This window comes from Eubalaena glacialis, chromosome 1 (assembly GCF_028564815.1).
Source record: "Eubalaena glacialis isolate mEubGla1 chromosome 1, mEubGla1.1.hap2.+ XY, whole genome shotgun sequence".
Taxonomy (NCBI): Eukaryota; Metazoa; Chordata; class Mammalia; order Artiodactyla; family Balaenidae; genus Eubalaena; species Eubalaena glacialis.
Genome location: NC_083716.1, coordinates 77,259,785 through 77,272,342, shown reverse-complemented (window position 1 = coordinate 77,272,342; position 12,558 = coordinate 77,259,785). Strand labels below are relative to the sequence as shown.

Sequence of the window (12,558 nt, the reverse complement as noted above, 5' to 3'; positions counted from 1 at the left end):
TGTGTTCTGGTGGATGAGGCTGGATCTTGTCTTTCTGGTGGGTAGGACTGCGTCTGGTGGTGTGTTTCGGGGTGTCTGTGGTCTTATTATGATTTTAGGCAGCCTCTCTGCTAATGGGTGGGGTTGTGTTCCTATCTTGCTAGTTGTTTGGCATAGGGTGTCCAGCACTGGAGCTTGCTGGTCGTTGAGTGGGGCTGGGTCTTAGCATTGAGCTGGAGATCTCTGGGAGAGCTTTCGCTGTTTGATATTATGTGGAGCTGAGAGGTGTCTGGCGGACCAATGTCCTGAACTCGGCTCTCCCACCTCAGAGGCACAGGCCTGACACCCAGCCGAAGCACCAAGACCCTGTCAGCCACACGGCTGCTAGTGTTGGAGGGTCTCCTGCAGAGGTGGGGAGTGGCTGTGGCTCACCACGGGGACAAGGACACTGGCAGCAGAAGTTCTGGGAAATACCCCTTGGCATGAGCCCTCCCGGAGTCGACCATTAACCCCACCAAAGAGCCTTGTCAATTATATCTCAGTTAAAGGGGGGAGACAAAAATGTCCATTGAATTATTACTTTTAGTAGTAAAAAAACTAGAGCTAAAAAAGATAAAATAGATTATTAAAATTTCACCTGTTTGCTTCTTACTTTTTTTAATGTTAATGACATACTTGGCTCACATTGTTTCTATTGAATAATCCTGCTGTAAAAGGTTTTTCAAAAACCATATATTTGCCTTTTTCCAATTTTAAGTGGACATTTATATTTTTATCATAAATTTGAATGAATTTTTTTTTTTTTTAGTTTTATTTATTTATTTATTTATTTTTGGCTGAGTTGGGTCTTCGTTTCTGTGCGCGGGCTTTCTCTAGTTGCGGCGAGCGGGGGCCACTCTTCATCGCGGTGCGCAGGCCTCTCACTATCGTGGCCTCTCTTGTTGCGGAGCACAGGCTCCAGACACGCAGGCTCAGTAGTTGTGGCTCACGGGCCCAGCCGCTCTGCGGCATGTGGGATCTTCCCAGACCAGGATTCGAACCCGTGTCTCCTGCATTGGCAGGCCGATTCTCAACCACTGCGCCACCAGGGAAGCCCTGAATGAATTTTTTGTTAATAGGCAGTAGAAAATGTTAAACATGATATGGAATGAAATAAGATGGTGATTGACTATAATTAGAATAAATATTATATATCATTTGATAATATCTGAAGTGTTAGAGTCTGTATTTATTAAAGTACAAGAGTTCTGATATAAATCATGTAAAATTTTTATCCTTAGGTTTTATGCAGTTTATTTTTAAAAATCTGGTAACCTTGCAGAACATTCCAGCTACATTTAAAGGGATCAGCATCATTAACCTTTATTGCTCTGGCTTTTCTGAATTCAGAGCATCTTAACGCAGGCCAAAGTACTCTGTTACTACTGCCAAGCTTCTCCTTTAACGGAAATATATGAAAAAAGAGAAAGATCAAAGCCCATGGTTTATGGTGCCTTAATATATCAATAAAGGAGGCTTCTCCAAAACCAGTATTTTGATTTGTCTCTTTAGTGATCTTAAGATGACTAAGGGGTAGTAGATGGGTAAAGGAGATTGGCTGTATTGAGTTCAGGCTCACTGTCAGGCAGATGAGTGGAATAGTGAGTGACACAGATGTTGAGCATCTGTCCCATGCCTATGCAGGTTCGGTCCAGGGGTTCACCAGTTTGAAGTCCCCTGATTCATGATGAGCCACTGGTAGAAGAAAGAAGCCTTTGCCCTCCTTGTTAAGCCACTCCAGAAGGCCTATGATAATATGTAAGAAAACAATGCAATCCAAGCAACTCTTGTCACATGAGGATGTGAGCTCTCAGAAGTCAATGCTGTTGTTTGGAGATGGCTCAGCTCTTGGAGGGTGGTCCACACACTCCTCAAGCGGTGCAATTATTTTTTAAAAAGTCACAAAAATGAGATGACTGCCCAACCTCAGTCCCCATCATCTAATGCCAGCCAATGACTAAAACACTGTTTGGTGGATAACTTTCTCCACATCCTTTCAGCCTTTTGGGAAGAGCTGCTGGTCCAGAGCCTAGAGTGAACTAGTGACATGACTGCTCTTACTGTTTGACAGAAGGTTCAGATGTTGACTGCGATACTCTCTGTAGGCAATTGCATTTGTCAGTGGTCCTTCAAAGGTCTAGGAGGGATAACAAGAAACTAGGACACTGATTCTGTGCCCTCCAGGAGTTTATATTTTAGTTACTGGTTGGAGAGACACCTCTTTTTCTTTCAAGAAGCAATTAAGAAGGCATCCACATAGAAAATATAACCCTTGCCAGATAGCCCCCTCTTTTTTTAAATTGTGTAAAACACGAGTACATAACATTTACTATTGTAACCATTTTTAAGCATACAATTCAGTGGCATTAAGTACATTCCCAGTCTTGTGTAACCATTACCAGTATCTATTTCCAGCTTTTTCATCATCCTAAACAGAAACTCTTTACCCATTAAGCAATAACTCCTTATTCCCTGCCTCTATCCTCAGCCCCAGCCCCTGGCAACCTCTGTCCTACTCTCTGTAAGAATTTGCCTATTCTGGATACTTCATATAAATAGAATCATACATTATTTGTCCTTTGTCTGGCTTATTTCACTAGCATAATGTTTTCAAAGTTCATCCATATTGTAGCATGTATCAGAACTTCATTCCTTTTTATGGCTGAATAATATTCCATTGTATGCATAACCACATTGTTTATTTGTTCATCTGTTATTGGACACTTGAGTTGTTTCTACTTTTTGGCTCTTGTGAATAATGCTGCTGTTACACTGATGTACAGGTATCTGTTTGAGTTCTTGTTTTCAATTCTTTGGGGTATATACCTAGGAGTGGAATTACTAGGTCATATGGTAATTCAATATGTAACTTTTTAAGGAACTTCCAGACTATTTTCCACTGCAGCTACAACCATTTTACATTCTCACCAGTAATATATGAGGGTTCCAATTTCTCCACATCCTCACCAACACTTGGAGTTTATTGTTTTATTTATTTTTAAAGTAATAGCCATCCCAGTAGGTGTGAAGTAGTATCTCATTATGGTTTTGATTTCCATTTCCCTAGTGACTAATGATATTGAGCATTTTTTTCATGTGTCATTTGTATAACTTCTTTGGAGAAATATCTATTCAAGTCCTTTTAAGTTGGGTTGTTTGTCTTTTTGTTGTAGGAGCTATTTGTATATTCTGGGTATTAATCCTTTATTTGATATATGATTTGCAAACATTTTCTCCCCTTCTGAGGGTTGTCTTTTCACTTTCTTGATAGTGTCCTTTGGTGCACAAAAGTTTTAAATTTTGGTGAAGTCCAATTTATCTATTTTTTTGTTCTTGTTGTTGCCTGCACTTTTGGTGTCATGCTTAAGAAACCATTGTGAAATCCTAGGTCATGAAGATTCCTCCTGTGTTTTGTAGTTTTAGCTCTTAAATTTGAGTCTTTGATCAATTTTAAGTTAATTTTTGTATGTGGTATGAGGTAAGGGTTCCAATGCATTCTTTTCCTATCAATATTTAGTTTTCCCGACACCATTTGTTGAAAAGACTGTCCTTTCCCCATTGAATGATCTTGGCACCCTTGTTGACACATTTGAAAGTTTATTTCTGGACTCCCTATTCTGTCAATCACATTTGACCCTTTTGCCATTACCACACTGCTTTGATTACTGTAGATTTGTAGTAAGTTTTGAAATAGGAAAGTGTAAGTCCTCCAGCTTTGTTCTTTCTTAAGATTAACTACTTGAGATCTCTTGAAATTCCATATAAATTTGCCAGATGTCCACATCTTTAAAAAAATATTGCACAGTTAAAATGCAGGCAAACAAAGGAGAAAATAAGAATCCCAGATAATCTCATAACCTAGCTGAACCCAACTATTAGTGATTTTTAAGCATTACACAAGACAACATGGGATACCACTTCACACCTTCTAGGATGGCTATCAAAAAGACAAATAATAACAAGTGTTAGCGAGGATGTGCAGATATCAGAAACCTCATACACTATTGGAGAGAATGTAAAATGGTGCAGCCACGTTGGAAAACAGTCTGACAGTTCCTCAAAAGGGCAAACACAGAATTACCATATGATCCATCAATTCCATTCTTAGGTATATGCACAAGAGAAATGAAAACATATATCCACCCAAAAACTTTTACTCAAATGTTGATAGCAGCATTATCCATAATAGCCAAAAAGTGGAAACAACCCAAATGTCTCATCTCTCGATGGAATGGATAACTAAAATGTGGTATGTCCATACAATGGAATATTATTTAGCAGTAAAAGGAAATGAAATACTGATACACTCTACAATATGTATGAACCTTGAAAACATTATGCTAAGTGAGAGGAGCCAGTCAAAAAGAACCGCATATTGTATGATTCCATTTATATTAAATGTCCAGAATAGGCAAATCTATAGAGACAGAAAGTAGATTAGTGGTTGCCTAAGACTGATGAGGGGCAAAGAGATGTGGGAGTGAGGGGGTTTAGGGTTTCTTTTGGGATAATGAAAATGTTCTAAATTTGACTGTAGTGATAGATGCATAACTCTGTGAATATACTAAAAGCTTGTGCATTTTAAATGGATGAATTATCTAGTATGTGAATTATATCTCAGTAATGCTATTAAACAAAAGACAAGGGGCTGAATATATTATTTCTTACCTTTCTTATTTTCACTGAATATAACAGAAGCATCTTTGCATGACCTGAAATGTTATTTGATTTTAGTATTTTTAATGACCACACAGTTTTAATGAAAGTAGCCATACCATGACATAATATTATTTCCAGATATATATTCTGTTATGTAGTGTATATATACACACACACATATATGTATGCGTATGTATGTATATATGTATAGAATGCCTTCAAAATGCTGAGCACTAGGTAATCAATATTAATCAGTCTGGCAACATTTGGTGTTTAGTTCTCCACACACACAGATTTTTCCCCCTGATACAAACCATGTTGGAAATGATGAGATTTAGCTTGATCAGTGTTGACTAGTGAAATAATCATGTCCATGAAAGTCATGACAAATAGTGATGTCATTTTGTTAAGGCACAAATTCAGATCTTACATGCTGAGAGACTAATGTGTGGAAGTTAATCATTTAGCTATTGATCTGTCCAGTATCACACCTTAATTAGGTTTATTCATGAGTTTGGGGGTTCAGGAGGGTCTCTCAAATGTCAAAGGCTTACATGGCTGCTGCAGAAATGGAATTGTGACTCTTGCAATGATGGCAGGCATAAGCTACAAATAAGAATAAAAAGCTGTGTAGATATTTTAAGGGGAAAGATGGCAGAAGTTAATATGATTTTTAAGACCAGTTGTGCTAATGATGATCAAGTTTCCTTCTCTTATAGCAACTTTGTCATGGTACCAGAGGGGCTAACTGGATCTTAGTAGTAGCTTCTTGTAAAGCAAGAGAGGGTTGAGTTGAGCTAAGTTCAAATCCAACATAATAGCCTTACCTGGGTCACTAGTAAATAAATAAGTGGATAAATTAATCTCTTTGGCATAATTTTAGAGTAGGAGAAATTTTGACTAAGATCTGGTTCCTAGGGGGTCTCAAGGGTTCTTTATATTTTCTTCTTCAGACACTGAAACTCACTGATACTAAAAGTGAATGGTTGACTGTAGCTTAACAGTTATTCCTGTGAAAGGGAGGCAGGTTGTGGTAAATCAGACCCCTTAGAATCACACCCCATATGTGGTCACCACTTTTACCTATGCGTCATTCTAGCCATGTGGTCTCACCTGTAGATACACCTGTTGCATAATCCCTGTCTTGTATGACATTTAAATTTGGCTGAATTGAGCCATGTGGGAATCAGACACAAAATTCTCTAGAACAAATCTAATATGGCTCTTGAATGCAGCTTAGAATTCAGTGATCATTTGGGGGACCCTTGGTGGTGGAGCTGGCTTTGCCTCCTAGTAGGTTCATTTGTTCCTTGAAGTGTGATGGCAGTGCTTGGTTTTAGTTTAGCTTTCTGTTGTCTTCTTTTTTTGAGTGATGAAGCAGTAGTATGGCAAAAGCTGATATTAACATATTAACACGTATTTTTATATTTGTGTGTCCATCCATTTGAAGTGGCTTGCTTTTGGAAACAGCTGGTTAAAACCCTGGGTTTTACATTTGAAATATTCTTTGTTCTGTTTGTAACCATGCACTGACATATTTTCCCATATTCTCTTTTTATAAGTTCTCCAGTGGTGTTTTTGTTGCCTATCCTGGGAAGATCTGTCTTTCCATTTATCAAAACAAATGGCAAGCTGGGGACCATTTAAAGTAGGGTTTTTTTAGTTAATAAAACCAATCTTCTTGTTCTGTTATGTTAAAAGTACATTATCTTTTTATTGTCAGTTCTGTTTGGCTAGGTCTGTTTTCTGTCTTAGCAATCTCAGGGCTGCCCCACTTGCTTACTGTGTAGAGACTTACAAAATCATTAAGGGTGGGGCAGCACCAGCTGACTTACAGTACAAACCATTTCTCAAAATAACCACAGCAGTGCAATACTGATGTGCAATTTACGTCACAGTATGTTTTTATGAAATAGTTTGTGGCCTTTTCATTTCTATTCTGGATGGAATCTTGTTCTCTCTCCCTTTTATTCAGGCATTTAATTTATTTTTATTATTAATATTTTCCACTCCTTATCTTGGCGTGCCTCCAATTTAACAGCTTTGGTGAGAAAAAAACCCAAAAAACTGATCTTCCTCGACCCCAACTCTTCAACGTCAGTTTAACTGCAACTGTGTTTTCCCCTTTGATGTGTACTAACTTTGGGTACTAGTTTGACTGCCTTATGAGAGATGTAGGGACACATTACACGTTTACACAGAATTGTAATCAGGAATTGATAAAGTTAATGTACAACTGTGAATTTTAAACACTTTCAACCAATTCAGGCCATTTAAGTCATATGCACTGCTGCATTTTCCTTTTACAAACGTCTTTCTGTATAATGTCCTGTAATTAGAACAGGAAATCATTGAGTAACTGTAAGATGAATAAGAGCACTTAGACTGAAAGGAAAATTACCTTCCGAGAAATTATATTCTTTTCTTTTTTTTTTTTTTTTCTGCATGTTACAATGTTGGTAATGATAGTAACAGCTGTAGCTACTCTTATCTGTAGAATTTTCATGCTTAGGTTTTCTGGAATAAAAAAATTTCATTTTCAGTAATAATCAAAAATGAATGGATGGAAAATAGGAAATGCCTAATTATGACAAATATTCAGTGTCACAACAGAGTAGCAATTAAGTGGAAACTTCAATATAATTGTCAATAGCAGTAAGAATTGGAATGGTGCCAGGTATATAAAGTTGATGCTTTGCCTTGGGTCGTTGCTAGGAGCACAGTGAAAAGTATAAAGCTTTGAGAAAGGAATGTCTAATGTAATAAAGTAACAGAAAGAAGCATAAATCATTGTAAGAGCCTCTCATATTGACATTATTTTACTTAAATTGTCTCAAAACTAGACATCAAGTTTTATAACATGAGCAAATTCATATTTGCTTGGGGAAAAAAAAAGAACACTGTATATCATCTTTGAAGGACTAGGGACATTGTGTCTCAAACATAACCTTCATACATATTTGGAATCTTTTAAGTGAAAATCTTTAAATGTTTGTTTCTATTGGCATCCAAATGCATTTGCCCTAATACGATTAAGAGAACTAAAGGGCAAAATACTTGGCAGATTTTTCAGTTGAGGTAATTAGGTGCAGGAAGGAACATGCATACTTTTTCCACCAGGCTCTATAAAATCCTGGTGCGAGGGTTTTTTTAAGTTTTTTTTTTTTTTTTTTTTTTTTTAAGCTTACTGTGATGTTAGAAATAGATTATAGTGGTTTTCAGTAAGCATAATAGTGTGATGTTTCCGAAACAAGCCTTCCCTCCTCCCCACAGAATGAAAAAGAAAGTTACATTTCTAAATTGTTGTGTAAGAGATAAAAGCAAATTTCTCCTCCGGAATTTATGTTTTCAGCCTTCTGTGCATTTGGCCACCATTATCTATTTAAAAAAAATAGCATTATGGATATTTGAAAGTCAATGCTCCATTAATTCATTGTGTTTGCTATTTCATGCATCTCTCTTTTTACAAAGACGACTTGAGCAACGTGCTATTCAGAATGAATGCCTGCTCTTACCATCTCCCCCCACCTTCTCCCCCCTCCCAGCCCAACACTGAGGATTAAAGCAATGGTATACAGTTACTGTTTGAAAAGCTTGGGTGGAGTCTCACGTTATAATTACAGTTTCTCAGTGGAATTCTGTTTTGGACTTTGAAAACATATAAATAAGTGAAAAATTGACATTGAGAGAGGTTAACAAAACGTGTAATTATGATATAAGTGCAGGATTAGAGTAATTTTGGTTGAGCATTACAAGCAGTGTACTTTAGGTATTAACTTTTAATAGGCAAAGTTCTTTTCACTGAAGTTGAAATAAGGCTTAGTAATTTGGGGACTCTTATTCCCTTTGAATATTTCATTTTAAAATAGGCACACTTTTTTTTTTGGTGGAGGGGGACTTGAGGAACAGGATGACGTTTTAATAGAATATCATAATTATGGTTTGAAATTTCAGTCTTTGGTACCAGTAATTTATTGCTGGTCATTTTCTGTTGACAGAAATCAAGTAATGTGTATATAACCCAACCAACTAGAGTGTGTTGGAGAAAGATTCCTTAGGGTAATACTTTGATTTCTTTTCCTATGTGGGTGTGGCTGAAAGAAAATCTTTGTTCCAGGAACACTTTGTTTGTCTCTTGCTAAACAAATGTGCAATTTATCCACTCTTTATTCATTCTGAGATTTATCTGCTAGACCTATTACGAATTGGGCAGGGAGAGATGTCCTACACAGCGTTTACTGTCAGCCCTTGTTTCGTGCGTAACTTTGCATAGGAGTATTTGTTTGTGTGTGTATGAAATGCATAGGAGGAAAGAAGTAGCTGAGGAATTTAAGAATTCTTGAAAGGTTGTTTGGCTTTATTTGTTTCTTAGTGTACTAGGGCAAAATAAAATATGACAGCTGTTGAACAATTTAATATTTTTGTAGCTGTATCAGGAAGAAGTTAATGCAAAGGCTTAGGAGGAAGTTATAGGATCATAGAATTTTAGACCTGGAAAGCTCTTCCAAACTCAGTTTTGTACTCTCTTGTACATACCTTTCATATTAAGGTGACCACACTTTGTCTTGGAAAAAAAAAAAAAGTTTCTTCGGTTCAAGAAACTTCTGCCTAAACTCCATAGAAGAGATCCAGGGTATCTTCACTCAGGGAAACTTTGACCTAGATGAATTGTTGGTTCTTCCAGATCTCACCTTTACTCTGGATTTTCTCTTGACTCTCACCTAGAATGCTTGTTAACCTCTTCACAGGAGTCCTGAGGGTCTCATGGACTTTCTCTGCTTTTGTACATAGTAAAGGCAGCTCCTCTGGGAATATCTAGTTGAAAGGTTGGAAATTTGCTTCTGTCCAAACAGTGCCAAAATTCTGGTCCAAATGGATGGTTCTGCTAATAAGCAACAAAGTTATAATTTTTTTTTTTTTTTTGGAATCACTAAGCACTGCCACATTAGACCAGGTCCCAGCTGTGCCTCTAACCTCTCAGTGAGGGGCAGCGGTTCTAGGCTTGCACAGCCTAGAGTTGACTTTATTTCCTATCATGTGGATAGAAAGTAGAAAGTTGATAAACATGAAAGGTGTGTCAATAATGTTAAATCGTTACAATGGGAATTTCAGTGTTCCAAAATAAGGACACGTCAGCTTAACCAGAGTAGAAGAATTCTGGCTTATAACTGGCTGAATTCAACAGTTCTTGATGAAACGGATGTCTCCTATTTTACTTGATCAAAGACCACCATCCTCATCCCTAATATTGTAAGTTAGTTAAATCTCTTCCACAGCAATAACAACAACAATAATAATAATATGTCAAAGGAAAAATATTTTATTTCAGCTACACCCACATGGGAAAAGAAATCAAGATATTACCCTAAGGAATGTTGTTATTATTATTATTATTAGTGACATTTTGTCATAATGAAAAGCTCATCAAACTTGGAGTTAAAAGATTGGGTTATAGTCTCACCTCCATCACTTTCTAGTTCTTTGAGATCCTGGACTAGTCACTTGGGTGTCTGAACCTCAACTTTCCCATCTCTAAGGGAATATTAATTAACAGGTTGTCATGCTAATAGGGTTGTTGTGAGAAACAAACAAACAAAAGATATGCTGTGTGAAAGGCCTTTGTAAATTTTAATGTTTTTTTATTAGCACAAGAAATTGCACTAGTATTTTTGCTCTGCTTCCTAAACAAGAAAACAGTTCCTCAGTTCCTCATATTTTTGGTTAAGAGAGCTTTTTTACATTTGCTGTCTTCTGTGATACCTGTAACAGTCCTAGGAAAGTGGCAAGGAGAAGGGAATTTGGTCCTGTATTGTGTTTCAGGTACATTGGGGTTTTGGATAGAAGCATATACCTGAAAACAGGAAAAAAAGAAAAAAAAATGTATATATATATAGAGAGAGAGAGGAGAGAGATTAAAGCCCAACTGAATAAATAACTGTAAGTAAAACTCAGGTAGTGTTTTCAAAGTTTAATGTGCATGAACTACCTGGGAGCTTGTTAAAAATATAAATTTCTGGGCCCCAACCTTAGGGATTCTGAGTCAGAGGTTCTCATTGGGGCCCCAGAGTCTGCCTCTTTACAGCCCGCTATGTGCTTCTGATGCGGGCGGTCCTGGGAGCATTCTTAGAGATACTATCTCCAGAATGAATGGACATCATAGCATGTGTTTCCGTGACTTGGGGTCAGAGGGAATTTGCTATTTTTTTTCCATCAGAAAGAGAAGGACCACATGTTTTGGTTAGTGTTTTAGAAACTGCATGATGAAAGAGGGATAAATGGTTGAAGGAGGAGGTGGAGTTAAAAAAAAAAAAAAAACCAGTTATTTCTAAACACAGAACATAGCCAGGGGGCTGATTTCATCCAGAATAGAAAGTTAAGAAGAAACTAGAGATGGCATCATCACGAAAAATGGTCAGAGAAAAACAGAAGGAGAATGAAGGGATAGGAAGGAAGTGAGGTGGTCCCATGAGTCCAGGTGACATCTTCTGCTATAAAACTAACTCTGAAGCATTCATTTTTTCATCTTTATTCAGCCTGAGAAGCATGACTTTCTCCATTTCATTCAAGAATTCTTGGAGAAACTAGTACAGCTTCCTGCCACCCCCCACCCATTACAGAAAGCCAAGAGATTTGGAATCAACGGATATTTGAACAGTATTTACTATGTACAGGAGATGGCATTAGGGGCTGAGCATGCTGAAATAAGTCCTGAGGGTTCATGGTTATACCCCTGTCTCTCATCTTGGACGATCTTGGACAAATCTTGGTCATCCTGGACAAATAGAGTGTAATGATGCAATTGACACATTATGGGCTGCTTCTTCCAATAGTACTTAGACACTCTGGAGTTCTGATGATGTTAGGTAGATATTTCCACTAAAACATTTTTTTGCTTTAACTCTCTAGAAAGCACACATTTGAACCCAAAGTGTGAACTAGTGTCTTGATCTACTGTAAAAATCTCAAATTGGCATGTCTTGGGACATAGATCAGCATCTCAGAACTACTTTTCACTGGGGACTTGCTTTCAGTGTAGACATATTTCCTTTTAATTAAGTGTGCCAGCTGATGAAGTGGCTACCCACAAGCCAGGCAGGAGTCTTAGCAACGTAAACCGTTAAAAGATGTCATCTGGAAAGCAGCTAAACGTCTCCATTCTCAAAGAAGCCTCCAGCCTGAGGAACTAAGTGAACATAATTAGAAATACATCTGGGTAATGGCCTCCTATCTGAAAAGGTCACATGCACACCTTCCTTTGGTACTGGTTATGTCCCATCATTATGTTCCATCCTTACTCATTCGTCTCCCACTGGTTACCAGATGGCCACGACAGTGTTGGTATCCTTAACAACTGTTTTGTGCAGTTCCCTGCAGCATGGTAAAGGCTTGAAATATTGAGTGTTTTCCCTGTGGATAAGCAACTGACATATCTGGGAATTGCTTACAAACGCCCTGATGATGTGGTTATAGAGAGTGATGGCAAACTGGGTCATGGAGCCTAAATTCAGCTTGACGTTGTGCAGGTGGCAGGATACCAAAGGGAGGGGGTGCCATTTCTCAAGCTTAAGATGAAGGAAGGATTCATCCACGCAGAATCTGGGTTTTATAAATGAGCACTTAATATGGTGAGGTGTAAATAAGCATTAAGATCATTGTAAGAGGGAGTTTCATTAAAGTTGCTGAAGCGTTCTCCTGAGTTAAGTTGGCTCTGATGGAGCTCTCACAGAGATGCCTGGGGAGTCCTCTCAGTGTGGTCCTCTGCGTTGTGCTAAGTTACCAGATGGATTTGAGAAACGTTAGAAGATAGGGGGTATGGGTTGGGGGGAGGGCAGGGAAGGTGGATGTATCAGTCACATTGAGATAGATCACGCTGCAAAAACA

General features: G+C 37.9%; 1 protein-coding gene across 3 annotated transcripts in view; it reads left to right on the top strand.

Annotated features, from left to right (window-relative positions):
* Window positions 1-12,558, top strand: part of ARID5B (AT-rich interaction domain 5B) — a 188,920-nt gene that overhangs the window by 78,620 nt on the left and 97,742 nt on the right. The gene's annotated exons all lie outside the window — the stretch shown is intronic.